The sequence below is a fragment of the Aquarana catesbeiana genome, linkage group LG01, assembly GCF_042186555.1.
Source record: "Aquarana catesbeiana isolate 2022-GZ linkage group LG01, ASM4218655v1, whole genome shotgun sequence".
In the NCBI taxonomy this organism is placed as follows: Eukaryota; Metazoa; Chordata; class Amphibia; order Anura; family Ranidae; genus Aquarana; species Aquarana catesbeiana.
In genome coordinates this window covers 851,347,566-851,366,524 of record NC_133324.1, presented here as the reverse complement: position 1 = coordinate 851,366,524, position 18,959 = coordinate 851,347,566, and positions in this window count along the sequence as shown.

Genomic DNA, 18,959 nt, shown 5'->3' with positions numbered 1-18,959 from the left:
ATTCAGACACTAAATGACTTCATAGCATCTAAATCATTCCTTTCATTCCCATCGCTTAGAGAAAAATATGATCTACCAAACTCTGAGATATTTAGATATCTCCAAATCAAAAATTTCTATACACCATTCCTAAAGGGGGATAAACCATTATCCCAATTATCCATTTTTGAATCAATCTGTACAAAAGATCCATTTGCTAAAGGTACAATTTCATCACTTTATAATCAATTATATGGAGTAGCAAATCTTAATAGACCCTCTTACGTTCAGAGGTGGGAGGAGGACCTGGGACGAACTTTAGAAGACACGGACTGGTCTAACATATGGCTCACATCTAAGTCATCTTCACCCAACATCTTAGCACTGGAGACAAATTATAAAATCCTAACTCGCTGGTACCTTGTACCCGCTAGAGTGGCAAAATATTCACCTAATACCTCAGCTCTTTGTTTTCGAGGATGCCCAGAAATAGGCACATATTTACACATATGGTGGACGTGCCCAGTAATCCAAACCTTCTGGAAGGAAGTCTTCGAGATTGCATCTAAAATATTTAAAAAAATAATACAACCAGATCCATATTTAACTTTACTTAATCTAAAACCGGAATGGTTAACACTCTCTCAATTCAAACTTATGATCCAATTAATAACGGCTGCAAAACAAACAGTGGCCAAGGCATGGAAATCTCCTACATTGGTACTAGCAGAAACAATTCACAGAATGAATAATACAATGTCCCATGCTAAGATGGTAGCCATCGATCAAAATCAAATTCCAAAATTTGAAAAACTTTGGCATCCTTGGATAAAACAACAGTTCCTGTCAAACTTCAATGACTCTGTCCTGTTGCCATGGTAACAGATTAAATGACTTACAGAGACACCCATTCTAAGGCTTCAAAGAAAACTAAAAAGAATAATAAACTGACGAGCGGGACAACCTTGTGGACCATACCTCTACCTTTCAACCCTTTTTCTTCTTTCTCTTTCCTTTTCTCCACCTTACGATTAAAGCTCATTATCAGAATTTATTTGACCTATATACACTCTACTTGTAAACAATATGTATAGTAGGTATAAATCATTTAAATACCTACAAAAGTAACTAAGGAAATGATATATATCTTTAATTTAATTTAGGTTTACGTGAACCCAATGTTTAATATTTGAAATTTCATGATATTTACCTACATAAACCCTACTGTAAAAAAATGAGCTTACTTTATAGATCCTTGTAAACTTACTTTATGTATCTTTATAACATTGTATACTCAATAAACTTCTTTTGACAAGGAAATTATGGTGACAATTTTATGCATTGTATAAACATTTAATTACTATTTCTGGCATGAAACTCATGTGATTATAGGATATAGGATATTATGTTTTTTGCATACCTTAAGACACACATCATAACAATTAAGTTGAGTATAGTCATTACAAGCATGGTATTCCTTCACACCACAGCATCCACTGCAGCCAGAATAGGGTTGGGGGGAAACAAGGAGCATTGAAATGATTATACTATACATATACAATTCCATTTAAGAGGATCCAATGAGTTGAATACTGGTAATGGTAATGTATTGGATATGCACTATACAATAGATTTCTGTTTTATATTTGGTACAATGTATGCACAGTAGATCTGTACCACTACATTTAAAGACAGCTCACCTTCTCATCAAGTAATGTAATCTATGAAACTAGAGGTGGCAGTTTTATTACATAAGTTAGTGAAAGAGCTAAGGTGAGCATGTCAGATTTTTCATGCCATTATTACCAGTGGCTATGGCCTCTAGCAATAACCACTGTAAGTCCTCCCTGTATGAATGACTCCCCCCCCCCCCAGCTGGAGAACACAATAATTTTGCGGTAGGGATTCACAGTCAGTGTTGATTAGAGAATCGAGCGATGATTGCAGAAAAGAAAGAAAGAAAGTCACACCTTCTGTGGCTGCCTTTAACCTTTAATAAGAGGATCGAAACTGAAAAAAAAATGAAGGGTTCTAGGTCAAAAAATGCATATATGATCTGGACACAAATGTTGCTAAAATTATCAATTCATCAGAAATATTGACAGTTTGATTTTTGACATGTTAATCTTCTTTGTATTAATACGGTTTATTCCGAATATGCAAAGTGTTATAAGTTATGAAAGAACTATCTGAATTCAACATTTTTCTGTCTCTATGTACAGTACTGTGCAAAAGTTTTAGGCAGGTATGAAGAAATAATATCTTTGATAAAGCCCTGTGGCACCACAGTGACATTCGATGCATGTTGAAATGCAGATATGGTTGTGAAAGAACCTGCTGCTTCCTGAAACTAGCAGACTGTCTTTTGATGCTACATCTTCGTTTTTTACTATGGAACTTTGTAAGCTTGATTTCTACTCAATAAACAAGACGATTTATACTATGTAGGCTCTTTCTCCTTATGTCCAAGTTTTACACATCACCAGGAGGATTATATCCTGGAGTTGGCGTCTCATCTTCCTGCTCAGCAGCCTATGCCCGTTTGACCCACAATGCAGTATTGCTTGAAGGGTTCATTGGGTCTGGTGAGTCTAACCACAAGGGGAGGGTTTGGAGCACGTTGCCACCTGTGTGGATATCAATCATTTCAGCACTTTAGGAATTTTCAGCTCAGCAGCACTTGGGAAAGAAACTTTTCATTTGGAACCTTATATATGCATTTTTGCACATTCATTTGAGCTTTCACTGGCTACATGCTTGTTTGTGAATTGTTTTTTTTTTTTTTTTTTTTTTTACACATTTAGTTTAAGCACAACACTTGCAAAATAAATCTTACAATTGGAATTGTATATTTTTTTTTTTGCACATTTATTTGAACTTTCACTGGCTATATGCTTGCTTATGAATCTCATTTTTTTATTGTTTTTTTGGGGGGGCAAATTTAGTTCAAGCCTTGCACTTGGTAAAGCAATTTCATAATTGGAGTTGTATATATGCATTTTTTTTCATTTTCACTGGCTACATGCTTGTTTATGAAATTTCACTAATTTATTGTGTTTTTTGCACATTTTCTTTCAGATGAAGAAATAATGTGAAGTAAGAATGCTTTCAAAAATATATATTTTACTTGTTTATTTTTAGCAATTTAAAGAATGCATAGTGAGCGGGCAGAAGAAAAACCTAAATTAAATCAATATTTGAATACCTTTTGGCTTGAAAACAGCATAAATTCTTTAAGGTATACTGGCACACAGTTTGTGAACGTAATCAGCAATAGTCAGCAATATGTTTACATTTTAAATTTGTTTTCAAATTTGCTTTGATTTTGAATTTGAACAAAATTTAATTTCATTATCATTTATTTTGGATTCATTTTAAAATTATTCTTATTGTGATTTGGAAATTCAAATACATTCAAATTTCTGAATATGGAAAACATAGTCCGAATTTCGATTCGGAACAAAACGCACATGTCTAGTTGCAACAGAAGGTTCAGTATTGGGAATAATCTATTTAAAGTGTTACTAAACCCACAATGGTAAAATCAGTCTATATATGCAGTAAAGCATGCTTGTTATACTAAATGTGGAACCTAAGGGGTTAATCCTCTGCATTGTGTAAAAAGGTTGTTTGATCCCGTATGCACAGATCTTCTCCTTCTTGCATTGCCCCCAAAACATGTCCGGATAAGACAGAGTTAGTGGAGTGAGTCTTCACATGCTCAGTATGGTATGTATAGCTAGTGAGTTTTCTTTTAGGAGTGTGAATATGATCATCACAGGGCCAATCAGCACTTTCCAGACAGAGGGCCAGGGTCTTGCATCCTGATAGGACCCAAACATAACCGGGTTTGGGGCAGATTCAGCGAACACTACAAAAGTTTGGGCGATAAATCTCAATCCCATTAAAGTCTTTAGGACCTGAATGTTAAAAACAGTCATAGGTGTGCGCAGCCTATTGTATTAGGGCGTGCACCTCAAAGCTCCAACACATATGCCTTTGTGACATATTAACCGGCCTCTTCCCCACTCGTCCTCCTAAAACAATGGGGGAGAGCAGGTGAGCACACAGGGGGACCTGGGCAGCAGAAAGAAAAGGAACTGGGACAAGAGGGGTGGCATACATTGGTACCAATCCCCTGTATTTTCCTCCCATGGCAGCTGAATATCGGCGAGAGGAAGAGGAGGAGAAGCCTACTTTCAGCTGCTGCAGAAGAAAATACAGATCGGTCCATTCATTTCCACTTCAGCCGCCTACCATGTCCAGGTTCTGGGGGTTGGCAAGTAAGGATCGCGGCTTACCTGTCACCTGCCCACAATTGATGGGTTGCCAACTCCAGGATTAGGGTGTGCCCAGGCACACCTGGCACACCCCTTTCACATGCCTATGAAAACAGTAATGGCTATTTTGTTGCTTAATCAGCAAGGGATCATCAAAAAAATGCATAGAGGGCTGGGCAGTGCCCATAGAAATTTGTAACAAGGCAAAAAAAAATTTAAACTCCATTTGGTGGGGAGCAGTTATTTTTAGTGATGCTTAAAGCTGATCTCCACATTTAATGTCCATTTAACCACTTGCCGACTGCCGCACACAGATGTACATTGGTAGAATGGCACAGGTAGGCTAATGGGCATGCCCGTGGGTCCTGGGTATGCGATGTTTGCGATTGCGGTGTGGAGAGGCAGAACGGGGAGATACCTATGTAAACAAGGCATTTCCCTGTTCTGCCTTGTGACATGACAGAGATCCACTGCTCCCTGTCATCGGGAGCAGTGATTGCTGTAAACTTAGTGGTAGCCCATCACCCCTACAGTTAGAACACCTCCCTAGGACACACTTAACCCCTTGATCGCCCACTAGTGTTTAACCCCTTCCTTGCCTGTGTCATTTACACAGTAATCAGTGCATTTTTATAGCACTGATCACTGTATAAATTACAATGGTCCCAAAATAATGTAAAAAGTGTCCGATGTGTCCGCCACAATGTCGCAGTCAAGATAAAAATCACAGATCGCCGCCATTACTAATAAAAAAAATAAATAATAAAAATGCCATATATCAATCCCCTATTTTGTAGACACTATAACTTTTGCTCAAACCAATCAATATACGCTGATTGCGATTTTTTTTTTACCAAAAATATGTAGAGGAATACATATCGGGTTAAATTGTGAAAGAAATTTGATTTTTTATATATTTTTGGGGGATATTTATTATAGCAAAATGTAAAAAAAATTGCTTTTTTTTTAAATTGTCACTCTTTTTTTGTTTATAGCGCAAAAAATAAAAGCTGCAGAGGTATTCAAATACCACCAAAAGAAAGCTCTATTTGTGGGAAAAAAAGGACGTCAATTTTATTTGGATACAACATCGCACGACTGCGCAATTGTCAGCTAAAGTGACACAGTGCTGAATCGAAAAAAAATGCCTTTGGTTAGAAAGGGGTTAAAATCTTTTCCCAGGGCTGGGGGTGTGGCTAGCCAGTGGAGTGGATGGTCACACATTAAAACAGCTCCAACGATGCCTGGGCTTATTCGGGGAAAAACAGTGACTACAAGCCTCGTTTAAGGCCACTGAAGCTAGCTGGTGGAGCGGGCCATCTCCCTGATGACATCCCGCAAATGTAAAGGACCAACAAAACCGGGAAAGATGACAGATTTCCTCATCCAGCCACACCATCTCCAGGACCAAGATGGCACCGGCAGACACAGCGGAGACACACGAGGCCCGAACACACAGCAAGGACGTAACATGAAGCAGAGCGGTGGCTGCGATAATACTGACCTGCAGTGGGAGAAGATCATCTACCCTCTTCCTCCCTCGGCTTCCTCCAGTCCAGCAAAAAGCAGGCAGAGGACATCATCAGCTCCGACTGACAATGTGAAGGTAAGCGGTCACAATTCATCTTTGGATGACACTTGGGAGCTGCAGGACTCCATTACTGACTTCCCAACACTGAACCAGACGGTCATGAACACCACACTTAAAGATATGTTAGTGTTCCTTCGTACCACCCTGCATGCAGACATAATGGCCATAACTCTGCAATTTAAAACAGAGGTAACAGCAGTGTCTAACAGGGTCTCCCGCATTGAAAGCAAAATGGGCGAGTTTGCAAACAAATTTAATGAAATGGTCGATGCCCACAATGATAGGGACAATGAAATTCTGAACATTAAAACAAAATTGGCCGATTTGGAAGATAGATCTAGACGTAACAACGTCAAAATAAGGGGAATCCCCGAATCAGTCAAAATACCTGAATTAAAAGGATACTTCATCAACCTAATGAAAGCCGCACTTCCTGAAGCGCCTTTAGAGGAGCTGGCTGTGGACCGGATACACCGCCTCCCGAGGCCCAAAAATATCCCGAATCACCTTTCCAGGGACACCATAGTTCGGGTGCATTTCTACCATATAAAAGACCAATTCATGATGGCCACTAGAAGACGGGATGAACAACATCTGGACTTGCAGGATCTATCCTTCTTTGCAGATCTCTCTGCTTTTACAATGCAGCAATGTAGGCAGCTGGCCACAATAACCAAACCACTAATCAACCATCATATCCCGTATAGATGGCTGTACCCGGCCAAGTTGCTGATTACCAAGGATGGCAAATCTCATGTGAATGCAACTGTCAAAGAAGGCATTTGACTTATGAAAGCTTGGCGGATTTTGGACCCATATAACAAAGAGGACGATCCACAGCACTCACCTCCGTTCACCAGGGCCAGCTCCGACACGGAAACAGGCTGAAAACCTACAGGTCTGCTAGAACACCACTAATCCCCCAGATGGCCCAGGAGACAGCCACACAGAATCTTAATCTTTACCCCCCAAGATATAGTGGTAGTTTTCCGCACAGATTCCTGAACGAATCGCTCCTTTTTATTTCATTGTTTCCCACTCCCTTGTTTTTCTCCTTGTTTTATTTTGCAGAAACAGTGTTTCGGGACTTCCAGTTTGGGTGGTTCATCTAACTGAGATCCCCATCCATAACCCCTTGCTACATTGAACATCACTCCTACCATTGTCAGCAACACAGCCTGGGAATACCGCACCTCTCCAACCCAAAGAGCAAAAACAAAATGGTACGTGTCTTACACCTCACCATTATGACATTCATCATATCCTCATTGAATGTGAAAGCCTTGAACAGCCCACAAAAACACCAAATAGCCTGGAAAGAAGCAGCCAAGCTTAAGAGTGACATTGTTTGTTTCCGGGAAACTCATTTTTCCGCAAGCAATCTGCCTTCCTTTAACCATCGCAAGTTTCCTCATGTATTTATGGCCAACGGCCCCAAAAAGAAAGGGGGAGTGGCAATAGCCATAAGAGATTCCATCCCTTTCAAACATATTGAGACCCATTTAGATACCTCCGGAAGATTTATCATTTTGATTAGGGATGAGCTTCGAGTTTGAGTCGAACTCATGTTCGACTCGAACATTGGCTGTTCGCAAGTTCGCCGAACAGCGAACAATTTGGGGTGTTCGCGGCAAATTCGAATGCCGAGGAACACCCTTTAAAAGTCTATGGAGAAATCAAAAGTGCTCATTTTAAAGGCTAATATGCAAGTTATTGTCATAAAAAGTGTTTGGGGACCTGGGTCCTGCGCCAGGGGACATGGATCAATGCAAAAAAAGTTCTAAAAACGGCCGTTTTTTCAGGAGCAGTGATTTTAATAATGCTTAAAGTCAAACAATAAAGTGTAATATCCCTTTAAATTTCGTACCTGGGGGGTGTCTATAGTATGCCTGTAAAGGGGCGCATGTTTCCTGTGTTTAGAACACTCTGACAGCAAAATGACATTTTGAAGGAAAAAACTCATTTAAAACTACCCGCGGCTATTGCATTGCCGACAATACACATAGAAGTTCATTGATAAAAACGGCATGGGAATTCCCCAAAGGGGAACCCCGAACCAAAATAAAAAAAAAAATGACGTGGGAGTCCCCCTAAATTCCATACCAGGCCCTTCAAGTCTGATATGGATATTAAGGGGAACCCCGGCCAAAATTTAAAAAAAAAAATGACGTGGGGTTCCCCCTAAATTCCATACCAGACCCTTCAGGTCTGGTATGGATTTTAAGGGGAACCCCGCGCCAAAAAAAAAAAAAAAAACGGCGTGGGGTCCCCCCAAACATCCATACCAGACCCTTATCCGAGCACGCAACCTGGCAGGCCGCAGGAAAAGAGGGGGGGACGAGAGTGTGGCCCCCCTCCTGAACCGTACCAGGCCACATGCCCTCAACATTGGGAGGGTGCTTTGGGGTAGCCCCCCAAAACACCTTGTCCCCATGTTGATGAGGACAAGGGCCTCATCCCCACAACCCTGGCCAGTGGTTGTGGGGGTCTGCGGGCGGGGGGCTTATCGGAATCTGGAAGCCCCCTTTAACAAGGGGACCCCCAGATCCCGGTCCCCCCCTGTGTGAAATGGTAAGGGGGTACAAAAGTACCCCTACCATTTCACTAAAAAACTGTCAAAAATGTTAAAAATGACAAGAGACAGTTTTTGACAATTCCTTTATTTAAATACTTCTTCTTTCTTCTATCTTCCTTCATCTTCTTCTTCTTCTTCTGGTTCTTCTGGCTCTTCTGGTTCTTCCTCCGGCGTTCTCGTCCAGCATCTCCTCCGCGGCGTCTTCTATCTTCTTCTCCTCGGGCCGCTCCGCACCCATGGCATGGGGGGAGGCTCCTGCTCTTCTCTTCTTCTTCATCTTCTTCTCTTCTTCTCTTCTTCTTTTCTTCTCTTCTTCATTTTCTTCTCCGGGCCGCTCCGCACCCATGCTGGCATGGAGGGAGGCTCCCGTGTGTGACGGCGCTCCTCGTCTGACGGTTCTTAAATAATGGGGGGCGGGGCCACTCGGTGACCCCGCCCCCCTCTGACGCATGGTGACTTGACGGGACTTCCCTGTGACGTCACGGGGAATGCCACAGGGAAGTCCCGTCATGTCCTGTGCGTCAGAGGGGGGCGGGGTCACCGGGTGGCCCCGCCCCCGTTATTTAAGAACTGTCAGACAAGGAGCGCCGTCACACAGTGGGAGCCTCCCTCCATGCCAGCATGGGTGCGGAGCGGCCCGGAGAAGAAAATGAAGAAGAGAAGAAGAGAAGAAAAGAAGAAGAGAAGAAGATGAAGAAGATGAAGAGAAGAGCGGGAGCCTCCCCCCATGCCATGGGTGCGGAGCGGCCCGAGGAGAAGAAGATAGAAGACACCGCGGAGGAGATGCTGGACGAGAACGCCGGAGGAAGAACCAGAAGAGCCAGAAGAACCAGAAGAAGAAGAAGAAGATGAAGGAAGATAGAAGAAAGAAGAAGTATTTAAATAAAGGAATTGTCAAAAACTGTCTCTTGTCATTTTTAACATTTTTGACAGTTTTTTAGTGAAATGGTAGGGGTACTTTTGTACCCCCTTACCATTTCACACAGGGGGGGGGCCGGGATCTGGGGGTCCCCTTGTTAAAGGGGGCTTCCAGATTCCGATAAGCCCCCCGCCCACAGACCCCCACAACCACCGGCCAGGGTTGTGGGGATGAGGCCCTTGTCCTCATCAACATGGGGACAAGGTGTTTTGGGGGGCTACCCCAAAGCACCCTACCAATGTTGAGGGCATGTGGCCTGGTACGGTTCAGGAGGGGGGGGCCGCACTCTCGTCCCCCCCTCTTTTCCTGCGGCCTGCCAGGTTGCGTGCTCGGATAAGGGTCTGGTATGGATTTTTGGGGGATCCCACGCCGTTTTTTTTATTTTTTATTTGGCGTGGGGTTCCCCTTAAAATCCATACCAGACCTGAAGGGTCTGGTATGGAATTTAGGGGGAACCCCACGTCATTTTTTTTTTTTAAATTTTGGCCGGGGTTCCCCTTAATATCCATACCAGACTTGAAGGGCCTGGTATAGAATTTAGGGGGACTCCCACGTCATTTTTTTTTTTTTATTTTGGTTCGGGGTTCCCCTTTGGGGAATTCCCATGCCGTTTTTATCAATGAACTTCTATGTGTATTGTCGGCAATGCAATAGCCGCGGGTAGTTTTAAATGAGTTTTTTCCTTCAAAATGTCATTTTGCTGTCAGAGTGTTCTAAACACAGGAAACATGCGCCCCTTTACAGGCATACTATAGACACCCCCCAGGTACGAAATTTAAAGGGATATTACACTTTTATTGTTTGACTTTAAGCATTATTAAAATCACTGCTCCTGAAAAAACGGCCGTTTTTAGAACTTTTTTTTGCATTGATCCATGTCCCCTGGGGCAGGACCCAGGTCCCCAAACACTTTTTATGACAATAACTTGCATATTAGCCTTTAAAAATAGCACTTTTGATTATTCATGTTCGTGTCCCATAGACTTTAACGGTGTTCGCGTGTTCGAACGAACTTTTTTTCTGTTCGCATGTTCTGGTGCGAACCGAACAGGGGGGTGTTCGGCTCATCCCTACTCAGAATAAATAAAGAGATGAAAGCTATTGGCTACTGCCCCGTTTAGAGTCCTGACATACGTGTTTTACGTCACCGCGTTCAGAACGATCAGATTTTCCGACAACTTTGTGTGACCGCGTGTTTGCAAGACAAGTTTGAGCCAACATCCGTCTGAAAAAATCCTAGGATCAATGTCCAACCGTGTGTACGGGGCATTACACTTATAAACTACAGATTGATTTTTGACTGTTGATTGATAAAATAACATACTAAAGATAACTCAGAGCTCACGTTAAATAAGTTAGAAGTGAGTTAAACCTCCATGAGAAAATGATGGATATATATCATTATAGATACTCTGTAAGTGCCTTGCTGTACATTCAAGTGTAAACTAACAGTGGAAATCTGTGTATAATGATTTTTGTGTACTCAATAAAAATTATTTGGGAAAAATTTTTTAAAAAATCTTCCGGGGCTGAAGTGGTTAAATAGTTAATTTGGGCCAAGCTGGCCCAAACAAATCATGTACTGCACTAGCAGGTGCACTTTATTAACTGTTTGTAGCCCCAGATACATACATTATACAGTGCTGTGTTCCAGCAGTGAGTTGGGGACTGCCCGTCTTACTTCTGGCAACAAATAGAGTTTGGCTGAGCACCACTCAGCCATTCACAGGAAGCTGTATATTTTGTGAAAGAATACAAGTCTTCCTTTGACTGGCTGCAGGTGGAGAGGTGAATGGATGATGCCACAATCTCCACCTCAGCCAATCAGAGGAAGCTTTGTATTCCATTATTGAATATTTAGCTGAGGCTACATACAGTTAATATAGTGCACCCAGCAAACACACCTGTTAGTACAGTAAATAGTTCATTGGGTCAGATTGACCCAAACAAAAGTGACATTAAATGTGGAGATCAGCTCTAACCACCTCAGTTCCAAATGGTTTTACCTCCTTCATGACCAAGGCATTTTTTGCTATTTAGCACTGCTCTACTTTTACTGGCTATTGTGCAGTCATGCAACACTGTACACAAATTAATTTTTTATCATTTTTTTCAAATAGAGCTTTCTTTTGTTGGTATTGGATCACCACTGGCTTTTTATTTTTTGTGATATAAATGAAAAAAAAGACTGACATTTTTGAAGAAAAAACTATATTTTCTACCTTCTGTTATAAAAAAAATCCCAATAAGTGTATATTAATTGGTTTGAGTGAAAGTTATAGCATCTATAAACTATGGTATATATATTTGAAAATTGATCAGTTCTGATGATTTTATTTCTTGAGGCTCTAAAATGACAGGACAGTACAAATCCCCTGAAATTACCCTTTTTGGAAAGTAGACAGTCTGAGGCATTGAGTAAGAGGTATGGCAATTGTTTGAAGTTGTAATTTTTTTCATTTTAAAAATGAAATTCCTAACCCGGAACAGGCTGGATGATGTACATGTACTCGATCCAGCCTGCCCATGCAGGTTGCCCGCAGTAAAAATACTGTTGGTGGTTGGAAAGTGGTTAAATTGAAATATTAAAAATGTAAAATTACATTAACTACTTGGCGACCACGCTATAGCCGAATGACAGCTGCAGCTTGGCTGACTAGTTTCGGGAGGCTTTCATATAATGGCCTCCTGTGATGGCGTCCACCATGTCCAATCACAGCTGTTGATGGATGTAAATAGAAGCCAGTTATTGGCAATCCTGTCAGCATGAGGAGAGCAGAAGAGAGACAATAACCAGCTTCTCTCTAAATGGACATGTGTGCTGATAATCAGGCCACTGATTATCAGTGGCCTAATTATCTGTGCAGTCCCAACAGTGCCCATCAGTGCTGCCAATCTGTGCCCATAAGTGCTGCCAATCTGTTTGGACCAGTCCTGCCAATCAGTGCCCATCAGTGCTGCCAATCAGTGCCCATCAATGCCTCCTCATCAGTGCCACCTATCAGTGCCCATCAGTGTTGCCAATCTGTGCCCATCAGTGCTGCCAATCTGTTTGGACCAGTCCTGCCAATCAGTGCCCACCAGTGCTGCCAATAAGTGCCGATCAGTGCTGCCAATCAGTGCCCATCAATGCCTCCTCATCAGTGCCACCTATCAGTGCCCATCAGTGCCACCTATCAGTGTCCATCATCACTGCCTATCAGTACCACCTATTAGTGCCTCCTATCAGTGTCTATTAGTGCCACCTAGCAGTGCCGCCTAGCAGTGCAGCCTCATCAGTGTCCACCAGTGCCTCCTCATCAGTGCCCACCAGTGCCTCCTCATTGGTGCCCACCAGTGCAGCCTATCAGTGCCCATCAGTGCCCATCAGTGCAGCCTCATCAGTGCATATCAGTGAATGAGAAAATTTGCCTGTTTGCAAAATTGTATTACAAACTATGAATTTTTTTTCTTCAAAATTTTTGGTCTTTATTTGTTTATTTATATTGTTTATAAAACCCTGTGGTGATTAAATACCACCAAAGGAAAGCTATATTTGTGTCAAGAAAATGATAAAGTTTAGTTTGGGTACAGTGTTACATTACATGTCTGCGCAATTGTCATTCAATTGTCAAAGTGCAACACCACTGAAAGCTGAAAATTGGCCTGGGCAGGAAGAGGGTAAACGTGACCAGTAGGTAAGTGGTTAAATAATATGCCTGGGGGATGCCCTGACCCTGCCTGTGAAGTGGTACATTGGTATGATGTACAGTGCCTTGAAAAAAGTATTCATATCCCTTAAAATTTTCCATATGTTACATGTTACATGTTACAACCAAAACATAAATGTATTTTATTGGGATTTTATGTGATAGACCAACTCAAAGTGGCACGTAATTGTGAAGTGGAAAGAAAATGATAACTGGTTTTCTACGTTTCTTACAAATAAATATGTGAAGAGTGTGGCGTGCATTTATATTCAGCCCCTCTGAGGCAATACTTTGTAGAAGGACTTTGTAGAAGGACCTTTCATTGCAATTACAGCTGCAAGTCATTTTGGGGATGTCTCTACCAGCTTTTCACATCTAGAAAATGACATTTTTACCCATTCCTCTTTGCAAAATAGCTCATGCTCTGTCAGATTGGATAGAGAGCATTAGTGAATAGCAATTTTCAAGTCTTGCCACAGATTCTTAATAGGATTTAGGACTTTGATTGGGCCATTCTGACACATGAATATGCTTTGATCTAAACCATTCCATTCTGGCTGTATGTTTAGGGTCATTGTCCTGCTGAAAGGTGAACCTCCGCCCCAGTTTCAAGTCTTTTGCAGACTCCAACAGGTTTTCTTCTCAGATTTCCCTTTATTTGGCTCCATTTATCTTTCCATCAACTTTGACCAGCTTCCCTGTCCCTGCTGAAGAAAAGCATCCCCACAACATGATTCTGCTGCCACCATGTTTCACGATGGGGATGGTGTGTTCAGGGTGATGTGCAGCATTAGTTTTCTGCCACACATAGCGTTTATATATCAATTATATATCATACATCATTATAGTAATTATATATCATACAACAAACCTACCCCACCCCCCACAGAATTTATCATTTTCCACTGACCCGTAATCTATGTCTACTATGTGATTCAACCCCTGGTACCTTCTTTTTTATCTATTGTGGGCTTGCCCTGTAATACAGAAGTTTTGTATCTAGGTTGTTCGTTTTTTACATGATGTCATGGGCTCTCCAGTTATTCTGGACCCCAAGCTTTGCCTATTATATCAACTACCAGAAGAAGATATAATGGGACTTGATGCACATTTTGCAGGGGTTCAGTGGATGCATGTGTAATGTGAGTGATTATGTCACTTTGATGAGTACATTTTTAAAGCATTATTACATTATATTTTTGTTTCCTGTGGATTTTTGGAACTAATGATCTTGGAATCAACTGGAATATTCCTTAGAAGTGATTGACTGGATTAACACATGCATTTTTGAGATTTGCAACCTCTGATCCTTACTTTGGAGCCAGTGAGGAGGATTTTCTCTAATGCACTGTACACACGGTCGGACATTGATTGGACATTCCGACAACAAAATCCATGGATTTTTTCTGATGGATGTTGGCTCAAACTTGTCTTGCACACACGGTCACACAAAGTTGTCGGAAAATCTGATCGTTCTAAACGCGGTGACGTAAAACACGTACGTCAGGACTATAAACGGGGCAGTAGCCAATAGCTTTCGTCTGAGCATGCGTAGCACTTTGTGTGTCGGATTTGTGTACACACTATCGGAATTTCTGACAACGGATTTTGTTGTCGGAAAATTTTATAACAAGCTCTCAAACTTTGTGTGTCGGAAATTCCGATGGAAAATGTGTGATGGAGCCCACACACGGTCGGAATTTCCAACAACAAGGTCCTATCACACATTTTCTGTAGGAAAATCTGACTGTGTGTACAGGGCATTAGAAGAACACAATATTGAGAGGTTACAAGGAAGTAAAGAAAATTCAGCAGCGCTGTATAGAAGAGTCACTTTTATAGGTTGGAGAGTAAGAGTACATACAAAGGGATCAATTGAGCAGACCAAAGGGTGTTGTAACACACTTATGTAATGTGAGCACATTTCATGGTATTTTGAGCATTTTTGGAGCGGAACATACTACACTATATAGTTTTTCTTTATGTTTTTTTTGGAGGTGGGTTATCATGGAGATTGGAATTCCATCATAAAATGTAAGAGAACAAGAGACATTCAGGATTTGGATACATGTAGAGGGAACACTTCACTAACATATTTGAGAATAATATTATATAATATTATTTATACTGTATATAATAACACATAGGTTTAACACATTTGTCTTTTGCTGGGAGTGGCAGATTGTTTCCAGCTGCTGTGATTGCCTAAGAAGATTTGGCTCTAGTGTGCTAGTACTTAGTTTAAATAGAAAATAATAGTAACAATAATAATAATAATAATAATAATAATAATAATAATAATAATAATCAGATACCAAAATTTACATTCTGTAGAAGAAATGTGGAAAATGCAAACTTATGATTTGCTTTATCCTTCAACTTCACACTGCTTCATAAATTAAGATATCATACATTAAGATATAAGAATCATATTACATAGAGACATGTATTGCATTGTGATGTTACAGACGCATTATAATAATTAGCAATGCTGCTATTAGTATTACTATTATTATTATTATTATTATTATTATCATTATTATTATTACTTGGAAAAAAATGAACATTAAATTAGTGATAAAAATTGTTGCATTGATTTAAAAAAAGATTTACTAAATATTGTTATGAAACAGCAAACATCCCAGATAAGTTACCTGATTATTTGTTGTCTATTAGACAGTGCAATGCATTTGATAGCATGCCAAAGTTAGAGTTTTTCTTGAATGAAACTAGGAAGAGATTATACTGGGAAAAAATCAGTATGCTAGACAGCCTCTGAAGATTTACTGATGTTGGAGGTACAGCAAGAAAGAGATTCCATATAAAGATCAATATTTCAATCACAGCATGAACAGCTGAAACCAGAGATGTCCACAGAATATGTGAAGAAAGATAGTGCAGGAAAAATACTTTTTCGGATATCTGGAGAAAAAAGGGAAAAAAAGATCAGTTACAATATATGAAAAAGTGACACAGATATTCAATGACAAGTAAGTGATTACCTGCTGGGAACAACAGCGCAAAAATGAAGTTCAGATCTGGGGGCTTGAAAAAGCTGTTGTGAGTATCACAAGAAGATATTTCCTGGCAAAATGAACCTCTGGACATCTCTCTTCCTGTTCTATATTGTTGATTTATGACTTCACATATACAGAAATCTATAATCCTACCAATGGATATATTTCTTTTCTGCCATAGGGGAAATATACTACAACTAAGCCCTTGTCTTAAATACTTTGATCTTTGCAAAGAAAAGTACATTTGCTTGAAGTAAATTAAAGTACACCTGTCATTTTGTAGCAGATAATATGCTGTAAAGGAGAGGACTAGGAAAGTTGCCACTACATGAGTTTAAAGGTGAAGTATCCTGAGTCATGAAATCTTAACTGCTCTTCTACTCATTAATGTAAAAATACTTATCTCCAATTGTGTAAAGAACTGCTGTAGGGTAAGTTCAAGCAGACCTCTGTTTTTTCCTACACCCTTTGCTAAGACTGACTGCACATCTTAGGTGCATCTGTGATGATTACAATCTAAACTCACAAAGAAGTTTATACATATAGTTTACAAATCCTACTCAAAACAATGGTCCGCTTTTATTCAGGTCAATTACTTATGATGTTGTTATGAAAAGCCATATGATGCAGTCGCTGCTGTGTTTTAGGGAAAAAACAAATGTACTTGGATTCAGTTTGCGTGATATTTGCCAAACTGCTCCTAAGCTCGGAATGTTAATCAAAATCCCCTTGAAGTCCATGGGAGCCTAATCTATAAAGAAAAAAACTATTTCCAAGGCAAGGGTTTGTCAAAGAAAGGGCATAGGGAAGATACCACTGTCCTAAAAGATATTGTATCAATGCAAAAAAATGTTTTTAATATTTAAAAAATAAACACTATTTAAATTGCCAAAAAAATATGATTTTTTTCAGCTACATTTTTATGTTTGTAAACAAAGGAGTTCTGGATTCCCTTGATCCAAACCATACTCTTATTGTAGATGATGATGATATATTAATGAAACACCCCTTCAAAAAAAAAAAGATGGGGTTCCCCAAAAATACATGCTAGATCCCTATTCTTGATGACAGCCTGGTATGGAATTTAATCAGGGCCCTATGCAAATAAAAAGATTGTGGGATGCACCCAAATTCAGTACCAGATATTCTGGATCTGCTATAGAATTTAAGTAGGGATCCCATGCAAAAAAACAAGAAAAGTGTGGGAACCTTCCAAAATCTACACCAGACCTTTATCTGAGCATGCAACCTTTCTGACCAGTAAAGGGGAGAGGGGGGTCATTCTTTTAATATGGGGAGGGCATATTTCCATGTTTATGAGAACAAGGCCTTTTTTCCCATGACCCTGGGCCAGTTGTTGAGATGCCAGATGCTGTATGCTACATGTGTTTGCAGTCTGCATCACACATTACTACAAAATATAAGACATCAGTCTGACCTCCCCTTCTATACTCATTACTGCATGAATGAATAAAATAACACATTATCACCTAATGCAAAAGTAAAATAGCAAGTCAGTTCTGCTCACCAAGATACAACATATAGCAATGTATTTGATTTTTAACATTGATTAGAATTTAGGATGGTCTCCAGTATTATGGCCATTGAATACCTATTGGACTCTCTATCAACGTAACTTACTGAATTCGCCATAGAGAAAATGTCCACTATTATATGGCCTTCAGCAAAATGGCCATTTAATATCTTACTTGGCCCTCTATCATCTACAATTATTGAACCTGCCACAGGGAAAATGGTCACTATGTTTTTATCACCATAATCCACAACAAAATGACAACCGACACACTTCCTGTCCCCAGTATATAAAAAGACTGACCAAACAAACAATCTGGTTCCCCTAAAGAAGTCACATGGAGGGATGTAACGTGTAGGGCGTGGCTGGAGCGTATAGCAGTCCGGAAGTGATGTGAGAGGCGGAATATGTCATTGTTTTTATCTTTTTATGCACATTTTACTGTTCTTTGATGTAAGCAGTTATTATTCTTTTAATAAATAGTTTATTGAAACGTTATCACACTATTGGAGGCATTTCGTCTACTTCACTCTCACATGTGAATTGGGATTCCTTCCTGACTGTGGTTTCTCAGAGGAGGCCCTGGGAAGAAGGATCACTAAACCCATAGTGGATTTTGGTTAAAGGCTCCTGTTATGTGGATATGAGGTGAGAGTTCTGTAAGGTGTTGGTGGAAGCATAAATAATCTTTAGGATTATCCTACTAAAGAATAGAACACCGGTTATAACTTAAGCACTGGATTCCCTTCATTTATTGGACATCACATTTGTTTTGGATATTAATTACCATTATTGTTATTGTTTTTGGATTGTAAATTTCACAAAATACTATATTGGATGTTATATTTACATATTATATATTAAGAAATAGCGCAAGACCACTAAAAAAAATTATTTATGCACATGTAGTTGTGAACACATTAGGTATTGCAGCAATTCCCTTTGAAGATATTTTGGGCTGTTCATTTAATTTATTTCACCTTTTAGTACACCTTTTTAGTACATAGTAGCACAGAGGACTATTCACATTCAAGATACAATGCTGCATTCACACATAGAGAGCAACATGACAGAAATGGGAATTCTTCAAAAATACTGTTTGCGAACTCACTGCAAAGTATAAGCTAAAAATAAAACTTATGTGGCTCAAGACCAAAGTATAAAAAAAATTATAAATAATAAGAGAAGAGCTTTTAAAAAATATAAAAATGAAAGAACACTATCATCATTTAAATGTTACAAAGACTATAACAGAATATGTAAAGAGGAAATCAAGGATGCGCAAATTCAAAACAAATGACAGATTGCAGTATTAGTATTGCAGATAGTAGGACAAAACCCCCAAAATTCTTCAAGTATATTAATAGTAAAAAGG